Raw genomic sequence first — 21238 nt, 5'->3', positions numbered from 1 at the left:
TTCGAACCGTATTTCGCAAGAAATGGTAAGTAAACCCCACATTTACATATCTGCCACTGTGCAGGAGAATCCGTATAGGTGTTCGAGTGTTCGAACCGTATTGCGCAAAAAATGGTATGTAAACCCCGTATTTACATATCTGCCACTATGCAGGAGAATCCGTATAGGTGTTCGAGTGTTCGAACCGTAATGCACAAGAAATGGTATGTAAACCCCGTATTTACATATCTGCCACTGTGCAGGAGAATCCGTGTAGGTGTTCGAGTGTTCGAACCGCATTGCGCAAGAAATGGTATGTAAACCCCGTATTTACATATCTGCCACTGTGCAGGAGAATCCGTATATGTGTTCGAGTGTTCGAACCGTATTGCGCAAGAAATGGTATGTAAACCCCGTATTTACATATCTGCCACTGTGTAGTAGAATCCGTATAGGTGTTCGAGTGTTCGAACCGTAATGCGCAAGAAATGGTATGTAAACCCCGTATTTACATATCTGCCACTGTGCAGGAGAATCCGTATAGGTGTTCGAGTGTTCGAACCGTATTGCGCAAGAAATGGTATGTAAACCCCGTATTTACATATCTGCCACTGTGCAGGAGAATCCGTATAGGTGTTCGAGTGTTCGAACCGTATTGCGCAAGAAATGGTATGTAAACCCCGTATTTACATATCTGCCACTGTGCAGGAGAATCCGTATAGGTGTTCGAGTGTTCGAACCGTATTGCGCAAGAAATGGTACGTAAACCCCGTATTTACATATCTGCCACTGCGCAGGAGAATCCGTATAGGTGTTCGAGTGTTCGAACCGTATTGCGCAAGAAATGGTACGGAAAACCCGTATTTACATATCTGCCACTGCGCAGGAGAATCGGTATAGGTGTTCGAGTGTTCGAACCGTATTGCGCAAGAAATGGTATGTAAACACCGTATCTACATATCTGCCACTGTGCAGGAGAATCCGTATAGGTGTTCGAGTGTTCGAACCGTAATGCGCAAGAAATGGTATGTAAACCCCGTATTTACATATCTGCCACTGTGCAGGAGAATCCGTATATGTGTTCGAGTGTTCGAACCGTATTTCGCAAGAAATGGTAAGTAAACCCCATATTTACATATCTGCCACTGTGTAGGAGAATCCGTATAGGTGTTCGAGTGTTCGAACCGTATTTCGAAAGAAATGGTAAGTAAACCCCATATTTACATATCTGCCACTGTGCAGGAGAATCCGTATAGGTGTTCGAGTGTTCGAACCGTATTGCGCAAGAAATGGTATGTAAACCCCGTATTTACATATCTGCCACTGTGCAGGAGAATCCGTAAAGGTTTTCGAGTGTTCGAACCGTATTGCGCAAGAAATGGTATGTAAACCCCGTATTTACATATCTGCCACTGTGCAGGAGAATCCGTATAGGTTTTCGAGTGTTCGAACCGTATTGCGCAAGAAATGGTATGTAAACCCCGTATTTACATATCTGCCACTGTGCAGGAGAATCCGTATAGGTGTTCGAGTGTTCGAACCGTATTGCGCAAGAAATGGTATGTAAACCACGTATTTACATATCTGCCACTGTGTAGGAGAATCCGTATAGGTGTTCGAGTGTTCGAACCATAATGCGCAAGAAATGGTATGTAAACCCCGCATTTACATATCTGCCACTGTGTAGGAGAATCCGTATAGGTGTTCGAGTGTTCGAACCGTATTTCGCAAGAAATGGTAAGTAAACCCCGCATTTACATATCTGCCACTGTGCAGGAGAATCCGTATAGGTGTTCGAGTGTTCGAACCGTATTGCGCAAGAAATGGTATGTAAACCCCGTATTTACATATCTGCCACTGTGCAGGAGAATCCGTATAGGTGTTCGATTGTTCGAACCGTAATGCACAAGAAATGGCATGTAAACCCCGTATTTACATATCTGCCACTGTGCAGGAGAATCCGTATAGGTGTTCGAGTGTTCGACCCGTATTGCGCAACAAATGGTATGTAAACCCCGTATTTACATATCTGCCACTGTGCAGGAGAATCCGTATAGGTGTTCGAGTGTTCGAACCGTATTGCGCAAGAAATGGTATGTAAACCCCGTATTTACATATCTGCCACTGTGCAAGAGAATCCGTATAGGTGTTCGAGTGTTCGAACCGTATTTCGCAAGAAATGGTAAGTAAACCCCGCATTTACATATCTGCCACTGTGCAGGAGAATCCGTATAGGTGTTCGAGTGTTCGAACCGTATTGCGCAAGAAATGGTATGTAAACCCCGTATTTACATATCTGCCACTGTGCAGGAGAATCCGTATAGGTGTTCGAGTGTTCGAACCGTATTGCGCAAGAAATGGTACGGAAAACCCGTATTTACAAATCTGCCACTGCGTAGGAGAATCCGTATAGGTGTTCGAGTGTTCGAACCGTAATGCGCAAGAAATGGTATGTAATCCCCGTATTTACATATCTGCCACTGTGTAGGAGAATCCGTATAGGTGTTCGAGTGTTCGAACCGTAATGCGCAAGAAATGGTATGTAAACCCCGTATTTACATATCTGCCACTGTGCAGGAGAATCCGTATAGGTGTTCGAGTGTTCGAACCGTATTGCGCAAGAAATGGTATGTAAACCCCGTATTTACATATCTGCCACTGTGCAGGAGAATCCGTATAGGTGTTCGAGTGTTCGAACCGTATTGCGCAAGAAATGGTATGTAAACCCCGTATTTACATATCTGCCACTGTGCAGGAGAATCCGTATAGGTGTTCGAGTGTTCGAACCGTATTGCGCAAGAAATGGTACGTAAACCCCGTATTTACATATCTGCCACTGTGCAGGAGAATCCGTATAGGTGTTCGACTGTTCGAACCGTATTGCGCAAGAAATGGTATGTAAACCCCGTATTTACATATCTGCCACTGTGCAGGAGAATCCGTATCGGTGTTCGAGTGTTCGAGCCGTAATGCGCAAGAAATGGTATGTAAACCCCGTATTTACATATCTGCCACTGTGCAGGAGAATCCGTATAGGTGTTCGAGTGTTCGAACCGTATTGAGCAAGAACTGGTATGTAAACCCCGTATTTACATATCTGCCCCTGTGCAGGAGAATCCGTATAGGTGTTCGAGTGTTCGAACCGTATTGCGCAAGAAATGGTATGTAAACCCCGTATTTACATATCTGTCACTGTGCAGGAGAATCCGTATAGGTGTTCGAGTGTTCGAACCGTATTGCGCAAGAAATGGTATGTAAACCCCGTATTTACATATCTGCCACTGTGCAGGAGAATCCGTATAGGTGTTCGAGTGTTCGAACCGTATTGCGCAAGAAATGGTACGTAAACCCCGTATTTACATATCTGCCACTGCGCTGGAGAATCCGTATAGGTGTTCGAGTGTTCGAACCGTATTGCGCAAGAAATGGTACGGAAAACCCGTATTTACATATCTGCCACTGCGCAGGAGAATCGGTATAGGTGTTCGAGTGTTCGAACCGTATTGCGCAAGAAATGGTATGTAAACACCGTATCTACATATCTGCCACTGTGCAGGAGAATCCGTATAGGTGTTCGAGTGTTCGAACCGTATTGCGCAAGAAATGGTATGTAAACCCCGTATTTACATATCTGCCACTGTGCAGGAGAATCCGTATAGGTGTTCGAGTGTTCGAACCGTAATGCGCAAGAAATGGTATGTAAACCCCGTATTTACATATCTGCCACTGTGCAGGAGAATCCGTATATGTGTTCGAGTGTTCGAACCGTATTTCGCAAGAAATGGTAAGTAAACCCCATATTTACATATCTGCCACTGTGTAGGAGAATCCGTATAGGTGTTCGAGTGTTCGAACCGTATTTCGCAAGAAATGGTAAGTAAACCCCATATTTACATATCTGCCACTGTGCAGAAGAATCCGTATAGGTGTTCGAGTGTTCGAACCGTATTGCGCAAGAAATGGTATGTAAACCCCGTATTTACATATCTGCCACTGTGCAGGAGAATCCGTAAAGGTTTTCGAGTGTTCGAACCGTATTGCGCAAGAAATGGTATGTAAACCCCGTATTTACATATCTGCCACTGTGCGGGAGAATCCGTATAGGTGTTCGAGTGTTCGAACCGCATTGCGCAAGAAATGGTACGGAAAATCGTATTTACATATCTGCCACTGCGTAGGAGAATCCGTATAGGTGTTCGAGTGTTCGAACCGTAATGCGCAAGAAATGGTATGTAAACCCCGGATTTACATATCTGCCACTGTGCAGGAGAATCCGTATAGGTGTTCGAGTGTTCGAACCGTATTGCGCAAGAAATGGTATGTAAACCCCGCATTTACATATCTGCCACTGTGCAGGAGAATCCGTATAGGTTTTCGAGTGTTCGAACCGTATTGCGCAAGAAATGGTATGTAAACCCCGTATTTACATATCTGCCACTGTGCAGGAGAATCCGTAGAGGTTTTCGAGTGTTCGAACCGTATTGCGCAAGAAATGGTATGTAAACCCCGTATTTACATATCTGCCACTGTGCAGGAGAATCCGTTGAGGTGTTCGAGTGTTCGAACCGTATTGCGCAAGAAATGGTATGTAAACCCCGTATTTGCATATCTGCCACTGTGCAGGAGAATCCGTATAGGTGTTCGAGTGTTCGAACCGTAATGCGCAAGAAATGGTATGTAAACCCCGTATTTACATATCTGCCACTGTGCAGGAGAATCCGTATAGGTGTTCGAGTGTTCGAACCGTAATGCGCAAGAAATGGTATGTAAACCCCGTATTTACATATCTGCCACTGTGCAGGAGAATCCGTATAGGTGTTCGAGTGTTCGAACCGTATTGCGAAAGAAATGGTACGTAAACCCCGTATTTACATATCTGCCACTGTGCAGGAGAATCCGTATAGGTGTTCGAGTGTTCGAACTGTATTGCGCAAGAAATGGTATGTAAACCCCGTATTTACATATCTGCCACTGTGCAGGAGAATTCGTATAGGTGTTCGAGTGTTCGAACCGTATTTCGCAAGAAATGGTAACTAAACCTCATATTTACATATCTGCCACTGTGCAGGAGAATCCGTATAGGAGTTCGAGTGTTCGAACCGTATTGCGCAAGAAATGGTATGTAAACCCCGTATTTACATATCTGCCACTGTGCAGGAGAATCCGTATAGGTTTTCGAGTGTTCGAACCGTATTGCGCAAGAAATGGTATGTAAACCCCGTATTTACATATATGCCACTGTGCAGGAGAATCCGTGTAGGTGTTCGAGTGTTCGAACCGTATTGCGCAAGAAATGGAATGTAAACCCCATATTTACATATCTGCCACTGTGCAGGAGAATCCGTATAGGTGTTCGAGTGTTCGAACCGTATTGCGCAAGAAATGGTACGTAAACCCCGTATTTACATATCTGCCACTGTGCAGGAGAATCCGTATAGGTGTTCGGGTGTTCGAACCGGATTGCAAAAGAAATGGTACGGAAACCCCGTATTTACATATCTGCCACTGCGCAGGAGAATCCGTATAGGTGTTCGAGTGTTCGAACCGTAATGCGCAAGAAATGGTATGTAAACCCCGTATTTACATATCTGCCACTGTGCAGGAGAATCCGTATAGGTGTTCGAGTGTTCGAACCGTAATGCGCAAGAAATGGTATGTAAACCCCGCATTTACATATCTGCCACTGTGCCGGAGAATCCGTATAGGTTTTCGAGTGTTCGAACCGTATTGCGCAAGAAATGGTATGTAAATCCCGTATTTACATATCTGCCACTGTGCAGGAGAATCCGTAGAGGTTTTCGAGTGTTCGAACCGTATTGCGCAAGAAATGGTATGTAAACCCCGTATTTACATATCTGCCACTGTGCAGGAGAATCCGTATAGGTGTTCGAGTGTTCGAACCGTATTGCGCAAGAAATGGTGTGTAAACCCCGTATTTACATATCTGCCACTGTGCAGGAGAATCCGTATAGGTGTTCGAGTGTTCGAACCGTAATGCGCAAGAAATGGTATGTAAACCCCGTATTTACATATCTGCCACTGTGCAGGAGAATCCGTATAGGTGTTCGAGTGTTCGAACTGTATTGCGCAAGAAATGGTATGTAAACCCCGTATTTACATATCTGCCACTGTGCAGGAGAATCCGTATATGTGTTCGAGTGTTCGAACCGTATTTCGCAAGAAATGGTAAGTAAACCCCATATTTACATATCTGCCACTGTGTAGGAGAATCCGTATAGGTGTTCGAGTGTTCGAACCGTATTTCGCAAGAAATGGTAAGTAAACCCCATATTTACATATCTGCCACTGTGCAGGAGAATCCGTATAGGTGTTCGAGTGTTCGAACCGTATTGCGCAAGAAATGGTATGTAAACCCCGTATTTACATATCTGCCACTGTGCAGGAGAATCCGTAAAGGTTTTCGAGTGTTCGAACCGTATTGCGCAAGAAATGGTATGTAAACCCCGTATTTACATATCTGCCACTGTGCGGGAGAATCCGTATAGGTGTTCGAGTGTTCGAACCGCATTGCGCAAGAAATGGTACGGAAAACCCGTATTTACATATCTGCCACTGCGTAGGAGAATCCGTATAGGTGTTCGAGTGTTCGAACCGTAATGCGCAAGAAATGGTATGTAAACCCCGGATTTACATATCTGCCACTGTGCAGGAGAATCCGTATAGGTGTTCGAGTGTTCGAACCGTAATGCGCAAGAAATGGTATGTAAACCCCGCATTTACATATCTGCCACTGTGCAGGAGAATCCGTATAGGTTTTCGAGTGTTCGAACCGTATTGCGCAAGAAATGGTATGTAAACCCCGTATTTACATATCTGCCACTGTGCAGGAGAATCCGTAGAGGTTTTCGAGTGTTCGAACCGTATTGCGCAAGAAATGGTATGTAAACCCCGTATTTACATATCTGCCACTGTGCAGGAGAATCCGTTGAGGTGTTCGAGTGTTCGAACCGTATTGCGCAAGAAATGGTATGTAAACCCCGTATTTGCATATCTGCCACTGTGCAGGAGAATCCGTATAGGTGTTCGAGTGTTCGAACCGTAATGCGCAAGAAATGGTATGTAAACCCCGTATTTACATATCTGCCACTGTGCAGGAGAATCCGTATAGGTGTTCGAGTGTTCGAACCGTAATGCGCAAGAAATGGTATGTAAACCCCGTATTTACATATCTGCCACTGTGCAGGAGAATCCGTATAGGTGTTCGAGTGTTCGAACCGTATTGCGAAAGAAATGGTACGTAAACCCCGTATTTACATATCTGCCACTGTGCAGGAGAATCCGTATAGGTGTTCGAGTGTTCGAACTGTATTGCGCAAGAAATGGTATGTAAACCCCGTATTTACATATCTGCCACTGTGCAGGAGAATTCGTATAGGTGTTCGAGTGTTCGAACCGTATTTCGCAAGAAATGGTAAGTAAACCTCATATTTACATATCTGCCACTGTGCAGGAGAATCCGTATAGGTGTTCGAGTGTTCGAACCGTATTGCGCAAGAAATGGTATGTAAACCCCGTATTTACATATCTGCCACTGTGCAGGAGAATCCGTATAGGTGTTCGAGTGTTCGAACCGTATTGCGAAAGAAATGGTACGTAAACCCCGTATTTACATATCTGCCACTGTGCAGGAGAATCCGTATAGGTGTTCGAGTGTTCGAACTGTATTGCGCAAGAAATGGTATGTAAACCCCGTATTTACATATCTGCCACTGTGCAGGAGAATTCGTATAGGTGTTCGAGTGTTCGAACCGTATTTCGCAAGAAATGGTAACTAAACCTCATATTTACATATCTGCCACTGTGCAGGAGAATCCGTATAGGAGTTCGAGTGTTCGAACCGTAATGCGCAAGAAATGGTATGTAAACCCCGTATTTACATATCTGCCACTGTGCAGGAGAATCCGTATAGGTGTTCGAGTGTTCGAACTGTATTGCGCAAGAAATGGTATGTAAACCCCGTATTTACATATCTGCCACTGTGCAGGAGAATCCGTATATGTGTTCGAGTGTTCGAACCGTATTTCGCAAGAAATGGTAAGTAAACCCCATATTTACATATCTGCCACTGTGTAGGAGAATCCGTATAGGTGTTCGAGTGTTCGAACCGTATTTCGCAAGAAATGGTAAGTAAACCCCATATTTACATATCTGCCACTGTGCAGGAGAATCCGTATAGGTGTTCGAGTGTTCGAACCGTATTGCGCAAGAAATGGTATGTAAACCCCGTATTTACATATCTGCCACTGTGCAGGAGAATCCGTAAAGGTTTTCGAGTGTTCGAACCGTATTGCGCAAGAAATGGTATGTAAACCCCGTATTTACATATCTGCCACTGTGCGGGAGAATCCGTATAGGTGTTCGAGTGTTCGAACCGCATTGCGCAAGAAATGGTACGGAAAACCCGTATTTACATATCTGCCACTGCGTAGGAGAATCCGTATAGGTGTTCGAGTGTTCGAACCGTAATGCGCAAGAAATGGTATGTAAACCCCGGATTTACATATCTGCCACTGTGCAGGAGAATCCGTATAGGTGTTCGAGTGTTCGAACCGTAATGCGCAAGAAATGGTATGTAAACCCCGCATTTACATATCTGCCACTGTGCAGGAGAATCCGTATAGGTTTTCGAGTGTTCGAACCGTATTGCGCAAGAAATGGTATGTAAACCCCGTATTTACATATCTGCCACTGTGCAGGAGAATCCGTAGAGGTTTTCGAGTGTTCGAACCGTATTGCGCAAGAAATGGTATGTAAACCCCGTATTTACATATCTGCCACTGTGCAGGAGAATCCGTTGAGGTGTTCGAGTGTTCGAACCGTATTGCGCAAGAAATGGTATGTAAACCCCGTATTTGCATATCTGCCACTGTGCAGGAGAATCCGTATAGGTGTTCGAGTGTTCGAACCGTAATGCGCAAGAAATGGTATGTAAACCCCGTATTTACATATCTGCCACTGTGCAGGAGAATCCGTATAGGTGTTCGAGTGTTCGAACCGTAATGCGCAAGAAATGGTATGTAAACCCCGTATTTACATATCTGCCACTGTGCAGGAGAATCCGTATAGGTGTTCGAGTGTTCGAACCGTATTGCGAAAGAAATGGTACGTAAACCCCGTATTTACATATCTGCCACTGTGCAGGAGAATCCGTATAGGTGTTCGAGTGTTCGAACTGTATTGCGCAAGAAATGGTATGTAAACCCCGTATTTACATATCTGCCACTGTGCAGGAGAATTCGTATAGGTGTTCGAGTGTTCGAACCGTATTTCGCAAGAAATGGTAAGTAAACCTCATATTTACATATCTGCCACTGTGCAGGAGAATCCGTATAGGTGTTCGAGTGTTCGAACCGTATTGCGCAAGAAATGGTATGTAAACCCCGTATTTACATATCTGCCACTGTGCAGGAGAATCCGTATAGGTGTTCGAGTGTTCGAACCGTATTGCGAAAGAAATGGTACGTAAACCCCGTATTTACATATCTGCCACTGTGCAGGAGAATCCGTATAGGTGTTCGAGTGTTCGAACTGTATTGCGCAAGAAATGGTATGTAAACCCCGTATTTACATATCTGCCACTGTGCAGGAGAATTCGTATAGGTGTTCGAGTGTTCGAACCGTATTTCGCAAGAAATGGTAACTAAACCTCATATTTACATATCTGCCACTGTGCAGGAGAATCCGTATAGGAGTTCGAGTGTTCGAACCGTATTGCGCAAGAAATGGTATGTAAACCCCGTATTTACATATCTGCCACTGTGCAGGAGAATCCGTATAGGTTTTCGAGTGTTCGAACCGTATTGCGCAAGAAATGGTATGTAAACCCCGTATTTACATATATGCCACTGTGCAGGAGAATCCGTGTAGGTGTTCGAGTGTTCGAACCGTATTGCGCAAGAAATGGAATGTAAACCCCATATTTACATATCTGCCACTGTGCAGGAGAATCCGTATAGGTGTTCGAGTGTTCGAACCGTATTGCGCAAGAAATGGTACGTAAACCCCGTATTTACATATCTGCCACTGTGCAGGAGAATCCGTATAGGTGTTCGGGTGTTCGAACCGGATTGCAAAAGAAATGGTACGGAAACCCCGTATTTACATATCTGCCACTGCGCAGGAGAATCCGTATAGGTGTTCGAGTGTTCGAACCGTAATGCGCAAGAAATGGTATGTAAACCCCGTATTTACATATCTGCCACTGTGCAGGAGAATCCGTATAGGTGTTCGAGTGTTCGAACCGTAATGCGCAAGAAATGGTATGTAAACCCCGCATTTACATATCTGCCACTGTGCCGGAGAATCCGTATAGGTTTTCGAGTGTTCGAACCGTATTGCGCAAGAAATGGTATGTAAATCCCGTATTTACATATCTGCCACTGTGCAGGAGAATCCGTAGAGGTTTTCGAGTGTTCGAACCGTATTGCGCAAGAAATGGTATGTAAACCCCGTATTTACATATCTGCCACTGTGCAGGAGAATCCGTATAGGTGTTCGAGTGTTCGAACCGTATTGCGCAAGAAATGGTGTGTAAACCCCGTATTTACATATCTGCCACTGTGCAGGAGAATCCGTATAGGTGTTCGAGTGTTCGAACCGTAATGCGCAAGAAATGGTATGTAAACCCCGTATTTACATATCTGCCACTGTGCAGGAGAATCCGTATAGGTGTTCGAGTGTTCGAACTGTATTGCGCAAGAAATGGTATGTAAACCCCGTATTTACATATCTGCCACTGTGCAGGAGAATCCGTATATGTGTTCGAGTGTTCGAACCGTATTTCGCAAGAAATGGTAAGTAAACCCCATATTTACATATCTGCCACTGTGTAGGAGAATCCGTATAGGTGTTCGAGTGTTCGAACCGTATTTCGCAAGAAATGGTAAGTAAACCCCATATTTACATATCTGCCACTGTGCAGGAGAATCCGTATAGGTGTTCGAGTGTTCGAACCGTATTGCGCAAGAAATGGTATGTAAACCCCGTATTTACATATCTGCCACTGTGCAGGAGAATCCGTAAAGGTTTTCGAGTGTTCGAACCGTATTGCGCAAGAAATGGTATGTAAACCCCGTATTTACATATCTGCCACTGTGCGGGAGAATCCGTATAGGTGTTCGAGTGTTCGAACCGCATTGCGCAAGAAATGGTACGGAAAACCCGTATTTACATATCTGCCACTGCGTAGGAGAATCCGTATAGGTGTTCGAGTGTTCGAACCGTAATGCGCAAGAAATGGTATGTAAACCCCGGATTTACATATCTGCCACTGTGCAGGAGAATCCGTATAGGTGTTCGAGTGTTCGAACCGTAATGCGCAAGAAATGGTATGTAAACCCCGCATTTACATATCTGCCACTGTGCAGGAGAATCCGTATAGGTTTTCGAGTGTTCGAACCGTATTGCGCAAGAAATGGTATGTAAACCCCGTATTTACATATCTGCCACTGTGCAGGAGAATCCGTAGAGGTTTTCGAGTGTTCGAACCGTATTGCGCAAGAAATGGTATGTAAACCCCGTATTTACATATCTGCCACTGTGCAGGAGAATCCGTTGAGGTGTTCGAGTGTTCGAACCGTATTGCGCAAGAAATGGTATGTAAACCCCGTATTTGCATATCTGCCACTGTGCAGGAGAATCCGTATAGGTGTTCGAGTGTTCGAACCGTAATGCGCAAGAAATGGTATGTAAACCCCGTATTTACATATCAGCCACTGTGCAGGAGAATCCGTATAGGTGTTCGAGTGTTCGAACCGTAATGCGCAAGAAATGGTATGTAAACCCCGTATTTACATATCTGCCACTGTGCAGGAGAATCCGTATAGGTGTTCGAGTGTTCGAACCGTATTGCGAAAGAAATGGTACGTAAACCCCGTATTTACATATCTGCCACTGTGCAGGAGAATCCGTATAGGTGTTCGAGTGTTCGAACTGTATTGCGCAAGAAATGGTATGTAAACCCCGTATTTACATATCTGCCACTGTGCAGGAGAATTCGTATAGGTGTTCGAGTGTTCGAACCGTATTTCGCAAGAAATGGTAAGTAAACCTCATATTTACATATCTGCCACTGTGCAGGAGAATCCGTATAGGTGTTCGAGTGTTCGAACCGTATTGCGCAAGAAATGGTATGTAAACCCCGTATTTACATATCTGCCACTGTGCAGGAGAATCCGTATAGGTTTTCGAGTGTTCGAACCGTATTGCGCAAGAAATGGTATGTAAACCCCGTATTTACATATATGCCACTGTGCAGGAGAATCCGTGTAGGTGTTCGAGTGTTCGAACCGTATTGCGCAAGAAATGGAATGTAAACCCCGTATTTACATATCTGCCACTGTGCAGGAGAATCCGTATAGGTGTTCGAGTGTTCGAACCGTATTGCGCAAGAAATGGTACGTAAACCCCGTATTTACATATCTGCCACTGTGCAGGAGAATCCGTATAGGTGTTCGAGTGTTCGAACCGTAATGCGCAAGAAATGGTATGTAAACCCCGTATTTACATATCTGCCACTGTGCAGGAGAATCCGTATATGTGTTCGAGTGTTCGAACCGTATTTCGCAAGAAATGGTAAGTAAACCCCATATTTACATATTTGCCACTGTGTAGGAGAATCCGTATAGGTGTTCGAGTGTTCGAACCGTATTTCGCAAGAAATGGTAAGTAAACCCCATATTTACATATCTGCCACTGTGCAGGAGAATCCGTATAGGTGTTCGAGTGTTCGAACCGTATTGCGCAAGAAATTGTATGTAAACCCCGTATTTACATATCTGCCACTGTGCAGGAGAATCCGTAAAGGTTTTCGAGTGTTCGAACCGTATTGCGCAAGAAATGGTATGTAAACCCCGTATTTACATATCTGCCACTGTGCGGGAGAATCCGTATAGGTGTTCGAGTGTTCGAACCGCATTGCGCAAGAAATGGTACGGAAAACCCGTATTTACATATCTGCCACTGCGTAGGAGAATCCGTATAGGTGTTCGAGTGTTCGAACCGTAATGCGCAAGAAATGGTATGTAAACCCCGGATTTACATATCTGCCACTGTGCAGGAGAATCCGTATAGGTGTTCGAGTGTTCGAACCGTAATGCGCAAGAAATGGTATGTAAACCCCGCATTTACATATCTGCCACTGTGCAGGAGAATCCGTATAGGTTTTCGAGTGTTCGAACCGTATTGCGCAAGAAATGGTATGTAAACCCCGTATTTACATATCTGCCACTGTGCAGGAGAATCCGTAGAGGTTTTCGAGTGTTCGAACCGTATTGCGCAAGAAATGGTATGTAAACCCCGTATTTACATATCTGCCACTGTGCAGGAGAATCCGTTGAGGTGTTCGAGTGTTCGAACCGTATTGCGAAAGAAATGGTACGTAAACCCCGTATTTACATATCTGCCACTGTGCAGGAGAATCCGTATAGGTGTTCGAGTGTTCGAACTGTATTGCGCAAGAAATGGTATGTAAACCCCGTATTTACATATCTGCCACTGTGCAGGAGAATTCGTATAGGTGTTCGAGTGTTCGAACCGTATTTCGCAAGAAATGGTAAGTAAACCTCATATTTACATATCTGCCACTGTGCAGGAGAATCCGTATAGGTGTTCGAGTGTTCGAACCGTATTGCGCAAGAAATGGTATGTAAACCCCGTATTTACATATCTGCCACTGTGCAGGAGAATCCGTATAGGTTTTCGAGTGTTCGAACCGTATTGCGCAAGAAATGGTATGTAAACCCCGTATTTACATATATGCCACTGTGCAGGAGAATCCGTGTAGGTGTTCGGGTGTTCGAACCGTATTGCGCAAGAAATGGAATGTAAACCCCGTATTTACATATCTGCCACTGTGCAGGAGAATCCGTATAGGTGTTCGAGTGTTCGAACCGTATTGCGCAAGAAATGGTACGTAAACCCCGTATTTACATATCTGCCACTGTGCAGGAGAATCCGTATAGGTGTTCGGGTGTTCGAACCGGATTGCAAAAGGAATGGTACGGAAACCCCGTATTTACATATCTGCCACTGTGCAGGAGAATCCGTAGAGGTTTTCGAGTGTTCGAACCGTATTGCGCAAGAAATGGTATGTAAACCCCGTATTTACATATCTGCCACTGTGCAGGAGAATCCGTATAGGTGTTCGAGTGTTCGAACCGTATTGCGCAAGAAATGGTGTGTAAACCCCGTATTTACATATCTGCCACTGTGCAGGAGAATCCGTATAGGTGTTCGAGTGTTCGAACCGTAATGCGCAAGAAATGGTATGTAAACCCCGTATTTACATATCTGCCACTGTGCAGGAGAATCCGTATAGGTGTTCGAGTGTTCGAACTGTATTGCGCAAGAAATGGTATGTAAACCCCGTATTTACATATCTGCCACTGTGCAGGAGAATCCGTATATGTGTTCGAGTGTTCGAACCGTATTTCGCAAGAAATGGTAAGTAAACCCCATATTTACATATCTGCCACTGTGTAGGAGAATCCGTATAGGTGTTCGAGTGTTCGAACCGTATTTCGCAAGAAATGGTAAGTAAACCCCATATTTACATATCTGCCACTGTGCAGGAGAATCCGTATAGGTGTTCGAGTGTTCGAACCGTATTGCGCAAGAAATGGTATGTAAACCCCGTATTTACATATCTGCCACTGTGCAGAAGAATCCGTAAAGGTTTTCGAGTGTTCGAACCGTATTGCGCAAGAAATGGTATATAAACCCCGTATTTACATATCTGCCACTGTGCGGGAGAATCCGTATAGGTGTTCGAGTGTTCGAACCGCATTGCGCAAGAAATGGTACGGAAAACCCGTATTTACATATCTGCCACTGCGTAGGAGAATCCGTATAGGTGTTCGAGTGTTCGAACCGTAATGCGCAAGAAATGGTATGTAAACCCCGGATTTACATATCTGCCACTGTGCAGGAGAATCCGTATAGGTGTTCGAGTGTTCGAACCGTAATGCGCAAGAAATGGTATGTAAACCCCGCATTTACATATCTGCCACTGTGCAGGAGAATCCGTATAGGTTTTCGAGTGTTCGAACCGTATTGCGCAAGAAATGGTATGTAAACCCCGTATTTACATATCTGCCACAGTGCAGGAGAATCCGTAGAGGTTTTCGAGTGTTCGAACCGTATTGCGCAAGAAATGGTATGTAAACCCCGTATTTACATATCTGCCACTGTGTAGGAGAATCCGTTGAGGTGTTCGAGTGTTCGAACCGTATTGCGCAAGAAATGGTATGTAAACCCCGTATTTGCATATCTGCCACTGTACAGGAGAATCCGTATAGGTGTTCGAGTGTTCGAACCGTAATGCGCAAGAAATGGTATGTAAACTCCGTATTTACATATCTGCCACTGTGCAGGAGAATCCGTATAGGTGTTCGAGTGTTCGAACCGTAATGCGCAAGAAATGGTATGTAAACCCCGTATTTACATATCTGCCACTGTGCAGGAGAATCCGTATAGGTGTTCGAGTGTTCGAACCGTATTGCGAAAGAAATGGTACGTAAACCCCGTATTTACATATCTGCCACTGTGCAGGAGAATCCGTATAGGTGTTCGAGTGTTCGAACTGTATTGCGCAAGAAATGGTATGTAAACCCCGTATTTACATATCTGCCACTGTGCAGGAGAATTCGTATAGGTGTTCGAGTGTTCGAACCGTATTTCGCAAGAAATGGTAAGTAAACCTCATATTTACATATCTGCCACTGTGCAGGAGAATCCGTATAGGTGTTCGAGTGTTCGAACCGTATTGCGCAAGAAATGGTATGTAAACCCCGTATTTACATATCTGCCACTGTGCAGGAGAATCCGTATAGGTTTTCGAGTGTTCGAACCGTATTGCGCAAGAAATGGTATGTAAACCCCGTATTTACATATATGCCACTGTGCAGGAGAATCCGTGTAGGTGTTCGAGTGTTCGAACCGTATTGCGCAAGAAGTGGAATGTAAACCCCGTATTTACATATCTGCCACTGTGCAGGAGAATCCGTATAGGTGTTCGAGTGTTCGAACCGTATTGCGCAAGAAATGGTACGTAAACCCCGTATTTACATATCTGCCACTGTGCAGGAGAATCCGTATAGGTGTTCGAGTGTTCGAACCGTAATGCGCAAGAAATGGTATGTAAACCCCGTATTTACATATCTGCCACTGTGCAGGAGAATCCGTATATGTGTTCGAGTGTTCGAACCGTATTTCGCAAGAAATGGTAAGTAAACCCCATATTTACATATTTGCCACTGTGTAGGAGAATCCGTATAGGTGTTCGAGTGTTCGAACCGTATTTCGCAAAAAATGGTAAGTAAACCCCATATTTACATATCTGCCACTGTGCAGGAGAATCCGTATAGGTGTTCGAGTGTTCGAACCGTATTGCGCAAGAAATTGTATGTAAACCCCGTATTTACATATCTGCCACTGTGCAGGAAAATCCGTAAAGGTTTTCGAGTGTTCGAACCGTATTGCGCAAGAAATGGTATGTAAACCCCGTATTTACATATCTGCCACTGTGCGGGAGAATCCGTATAGGTGTTCGAGTGTTCGAACCGCATTGCGCAAGAAATGGTACGGAAAACCCGTATTTACATATCTGCCACTGCGTAGGAGAATCCGTATAGGTGTTCGAGTGTTCGAACCGTAATGCGCAAGAAATGGTATGTAAACCCCGGATTTACATATCTGCCACTGTGCAGGAGAATCCGTATAGGTGTTCGAGTGTTCGAACCGTAATGCGCAAGAAATGGTATGTAAACCCCGCATTTACATATCTGCCACTGTGCAGGAGAATCCGTATAGGTTTTCGAGTGTTCGAACCGTATTGCGCAAGAAATGGTATGTAAACCCCGTATTTACATATCTGCCACTGTGCAGGAGAATCCGTAGAGGTTTTCGAGTGTTCGAACCGTATTGCGCAAGAAATGGTATGTAAACCCCGTATTTACATATCTGCCACTGTGCAGGAGAATCCGTTGAGGTGTTCGAGTGTTCGAACCGTATTGCGCAAGAAATGGTATGTAAACCCCGTATTTGCATATCTGCCACTGTGCAGGAGAATCCGTATAGGTGTTCGAGTGTTCGAACCGTAATGCGCAAGAAATGGTATGTAAACCCCGTATTTACATATCTGCCACTGTGCAGGAGAATCCGTATAGGTGTTCGAGTGTTCGAACCGTAATGCGCAAGAAATGGTATGTAAACCCCGTATTTACATATCTGCCACTGTGCAGGAGAATCCGTATAGGTGTTCGAGTGTTCGAACCGTATTGCGAAAGAAATGGTACGTAAACCCCGTATTTACATATCTGCCACTGTGCAGGAGAATCCGTATAGGTGTTCGAGTGTTCGAACTGTATTGCGCAAGAAATGGTATGTAAACCCCGTATTTACATATCTGCCACTGTGCAGGAGAATTCGTATAGGTGTTCGAGTGTTCGAACCGTATTTCGCAAGAAATGGTAAGTAAACCTCATATTTACATATCAGCCACTGTGCAGGAGAATCCGTATAGGTGTTCGAGTGTTCGAACCGTATTGCGCAAGAAATGGTATGTAAACCCCGTATTTACATATCTGCCACTGTGCAGGAGAATCCGTATAGGTTTTCGAGTGTTCGAACCGTATTGCGCAAGAAATGGTATGTAAACCCCGTATTTACATATATGCCACTGTGCAGGAGAATCCGTGTAGGTGTTCGAGTGTTCGAACCGTATTGCGCAAGAAATGGAATGTAAACCCCGTATTTACATATCTGCCACTGTGCAGGAGAATCCGTATAGGTGTTCGAGTGTTCGAACCGTATTGCGCAAGAAATGGTACGTAAACCCCGTATTTACATATCTGCCACTGTGCAGGAGAATCCGTATAGGTGTTCGAGTGTTCGAACCGTAATGCGCAAGAAATGGTATGTAAACCCCGTATTTACATATCTGCCACTGTGCAGGAGAATCCGTATATGTGTTCGAGTGTTCGAACCGTATTTCGCAAGAAATGGTAAGTAAACCCCATATTTACATATTTGCCACTGTGTAGGAGAATCCGTATAGGTGTTCGAGTGTTCGAACCGTATTTCGCAAAAAATGGTAAGTAAACCCCATATTTACATATCTGCCACTGTGCAGGAGAATCCGTATAGGTGTTCGAGTGTTCGAACCGTATTGCGCAAGAAATTGTATGTAAACCCCGTATTTACATATCTGCCACTGTGCAGGAAAATCCGTAAAGGTTTTCGAGTGTTCGAACCGTATTGCGCAAGAAATGGTATGTAAACCCCGTATTTACATATCTGCCACTGTGCGGGAGAATCCGTATAGGTGTTCGAGTGTTCGAACCGCATTGCGCAAGAAATGGTACGGAAAACCCGTATTTACATATCTGCCACTGCGTAGGAGAATCCGTATAGGTGTTCGAGTGTTCGAACCGTAATGCGCAAGAAATGGTATGTAAACCCCGGATTTACATATCTGCCACTGTGCAGGAGAATCCGTATAGGTGTTCGAGTGTTCGAACCGTAATGCGCAAGAAATGGTATGTAAACCCCGCATTTACATATCTGCCACTGTGCAGGAGAATCCGTATAGGTTTTCGAGTGTTCGAACCGTATTGCGCAAGAAATGGTATGTAAACCCCGTATTTACATATCTGCCACTGTGCAGGAGAATCCGTAGAGGTTTTCGAGTGTTCGAACCGTATTGCGCAAGAAATGGTATGTAAACCCCGTATTTACATATCTGCCACTGTGCAGGAGAATCCGTTGAGGTGTTCGAGTGTTCGAACCGTATTGCGCAAGAAATGGTATGTAAACCCCGTATTTGCATATCTGCCACTGTGCAGGAGAATCCGTATAGGTGTTCGAGTGTTCGAACCGTAATGCGCAAGAAATGGTATGTAAACCCCGTATTTACATATCTGCCACTGTGCAGGAGAATCCGTATAGGTGTTCGAGTGTTCGAACCGTAATGCGCAAGAAATGGTATGTAAACCCCGTATTTACATATCTGCCACTGTGCAGGAGAATCCGTATAGGTGTTCGAGTGTTCGAACCGTATTGCGAAAGAAATGGTACGTAAACCCCGTATTTACATATCTGCCACTGTGCAGGAGAATCCGTATAGGTGTTCGAGTGTTCGAACTGTATTGCGCAAGAAATGGTATGTAAACCCCGTATTTACATATCTGCCACTGTGCAGGAGAATTCGTATAGGTGTTCGAGTGTTCGAACCGTATTTCGCAAGAAATGGTAAGTAAACCTCATATTTACATATCAGCCACTGTGCAGGAGAATCCGTATAGGTGTTCGAGTGTTCGAACCGTATTGCGCAAGAAATGGTATGTAAACCCCGTATTTACATATCTGCCACTGTGCAGGAGAATCCGTATAGGTTTTCGAGTGTTCGAACCGTATTGCGCAAGAAATGGTATGTAAACCCCGTATTTACATATATGCCACTGTGCAGGAGAATCCGTGTAGGTGTTCGAGTGTTCGAACCGTATTGCGCAAGAAATGGAATGTAAACCCCGTATTTACATATCTGCCACTGTGCAGGAGAATCCGTATAGGTGTTCGAGTGTTCGAACCGTATTGCGCAAGAAATGGTACGTAAACCCCGTATTTACATATCTGCCACTGTGCAGGAGAATCCGTATAGGTGTTCGGGTGTTCGAACCGGATTGCAAAAGAAATGGTACGGAAACCCCGTATTTACATATCTGCCACTGCGCAGGAGAATCCGTATAGGTGTTCGAGTGTTCGAACCGTAATGCGCAAGAAATGGTATGTAAACCCCGTATTTACATATCTGCCACTGTGCAGGAGAATCCGTATAGGTGTTCGAGTGTTCGAACCGTAATGCGCAAGAAATGGTATGTAAACCCCGCATTTACATATCTGCCACTGTGCAGGAGAATCCGTATAGGTTTTCGAGTGTTCGAACCGTATTGCGCAAGAAATGGTATGTAAACCCCGTATTTACATATCTGCCACTGTGCAGGAGAATCCGTAGAGGTTTTCGAGTGTTCGAACCGTATTGCGCAAGAAATGGTATGTAAACCCCGTATTTACATATCTGCCACTGTGCAGGAGAATCCGTATAGGTGTTCGAGTGTTCGAACCGTATTGCGCAAGAAATGGTATGTAAACCCCGTATTTGCATATCTGCCACTGTGCAGGAGAATCCGTATTGGTGTTCGAGTGTTCGAACCGTAATGCGCAAGAAATGGTATGTAAACCCCGTATTTACATATCTGCCACTGTGCAGGAGAATCCGTATAGGTGTTCAAGTGTTCGAACCGTAATGCGCAAGAAATGGTATGTAAACCCCGTATTTACATATCTGCCACTGTGCAGGAGAATCCGTATAGGTGTTCGAGTGTTCGAACCGTATTGCGAAAGAAATGGTATGTAAACCCCGTATTTACATATCTGCCACTGTGCAGGAGAATCCGTATAGGTGTTCGAGTGTTCGAACTGTATTGCGCAAGAAATGGTATGTAAACCCCGTATTTACATATCTGCCACTGTGCAGGAGAATTCGTATAGGTGTTCGAGTGCTCGAACCGTATTTCGCAAGAAATGGTAAGTAAACCTCATATTTACATATCTGCCACTGTGCAGGAGAATCCGTATAGGTGTTTGAGTGTTCGAACCGTATTGCGCAAGAAATGGTATGTAAACCCCGTATTTATATATCTGCCACTGTGCAGGAGAATCCGTATAGGTTTTCGAGTGTTCGAACCGTATTGCGCAAGAAATGGTATGTAAACCCCGTATTTACATATATGCCACTGTGCAGGAGAATCCGTGTAGGTGTTCGAGTGTTCGAACCGTATTGCGCAAGAAATGGTATGTAAACCCCGTATTTACATATCTGCCACTGTGCAGGAGAATCCGTATAGGTGTTCGAGTGTTCGAACCGTATTGCGCAAGAAATGGTACGTAAACCCCGTATTTACATATCTGCCACTGTGCAGGAGAATCAGTATAGGGGTTCGAGTGTTCGAACCGGATTGCAAAAGAAATGGTACGGAAACCCCGTATTTACATATCTGCCACTGCGCAGGAGAATCCGTATAGGTTTTCGAGTGTTCGAACCGTATTGCGCAAGAAATGGTATGTAAACCCCGTATTTACATATCTGCCACTGTGCAGGAGAATCCGTATAGGTGTTCGAGTGTTCGAACCGTATTGCGCAAGAAATGGTATGTAAACCCCGTATTTACATATCTGCCAC

This window comes from Camellia sinensis, chromosome 10 (genome assembly GCF_055761805.1).
Source record: "Camellia sinensis isolate YWXY chromosome 10, ASM5576180v1, whole genome shotgun sequence".
NCBI lineage: Eukaryota > Viridiplantae > Streptophyta > Magnoliopsida > Ericales > Theaceae > Camellia > Camellia sinensis.
This window is presented reverse-complemented; position numbering follows the sequence as displayed.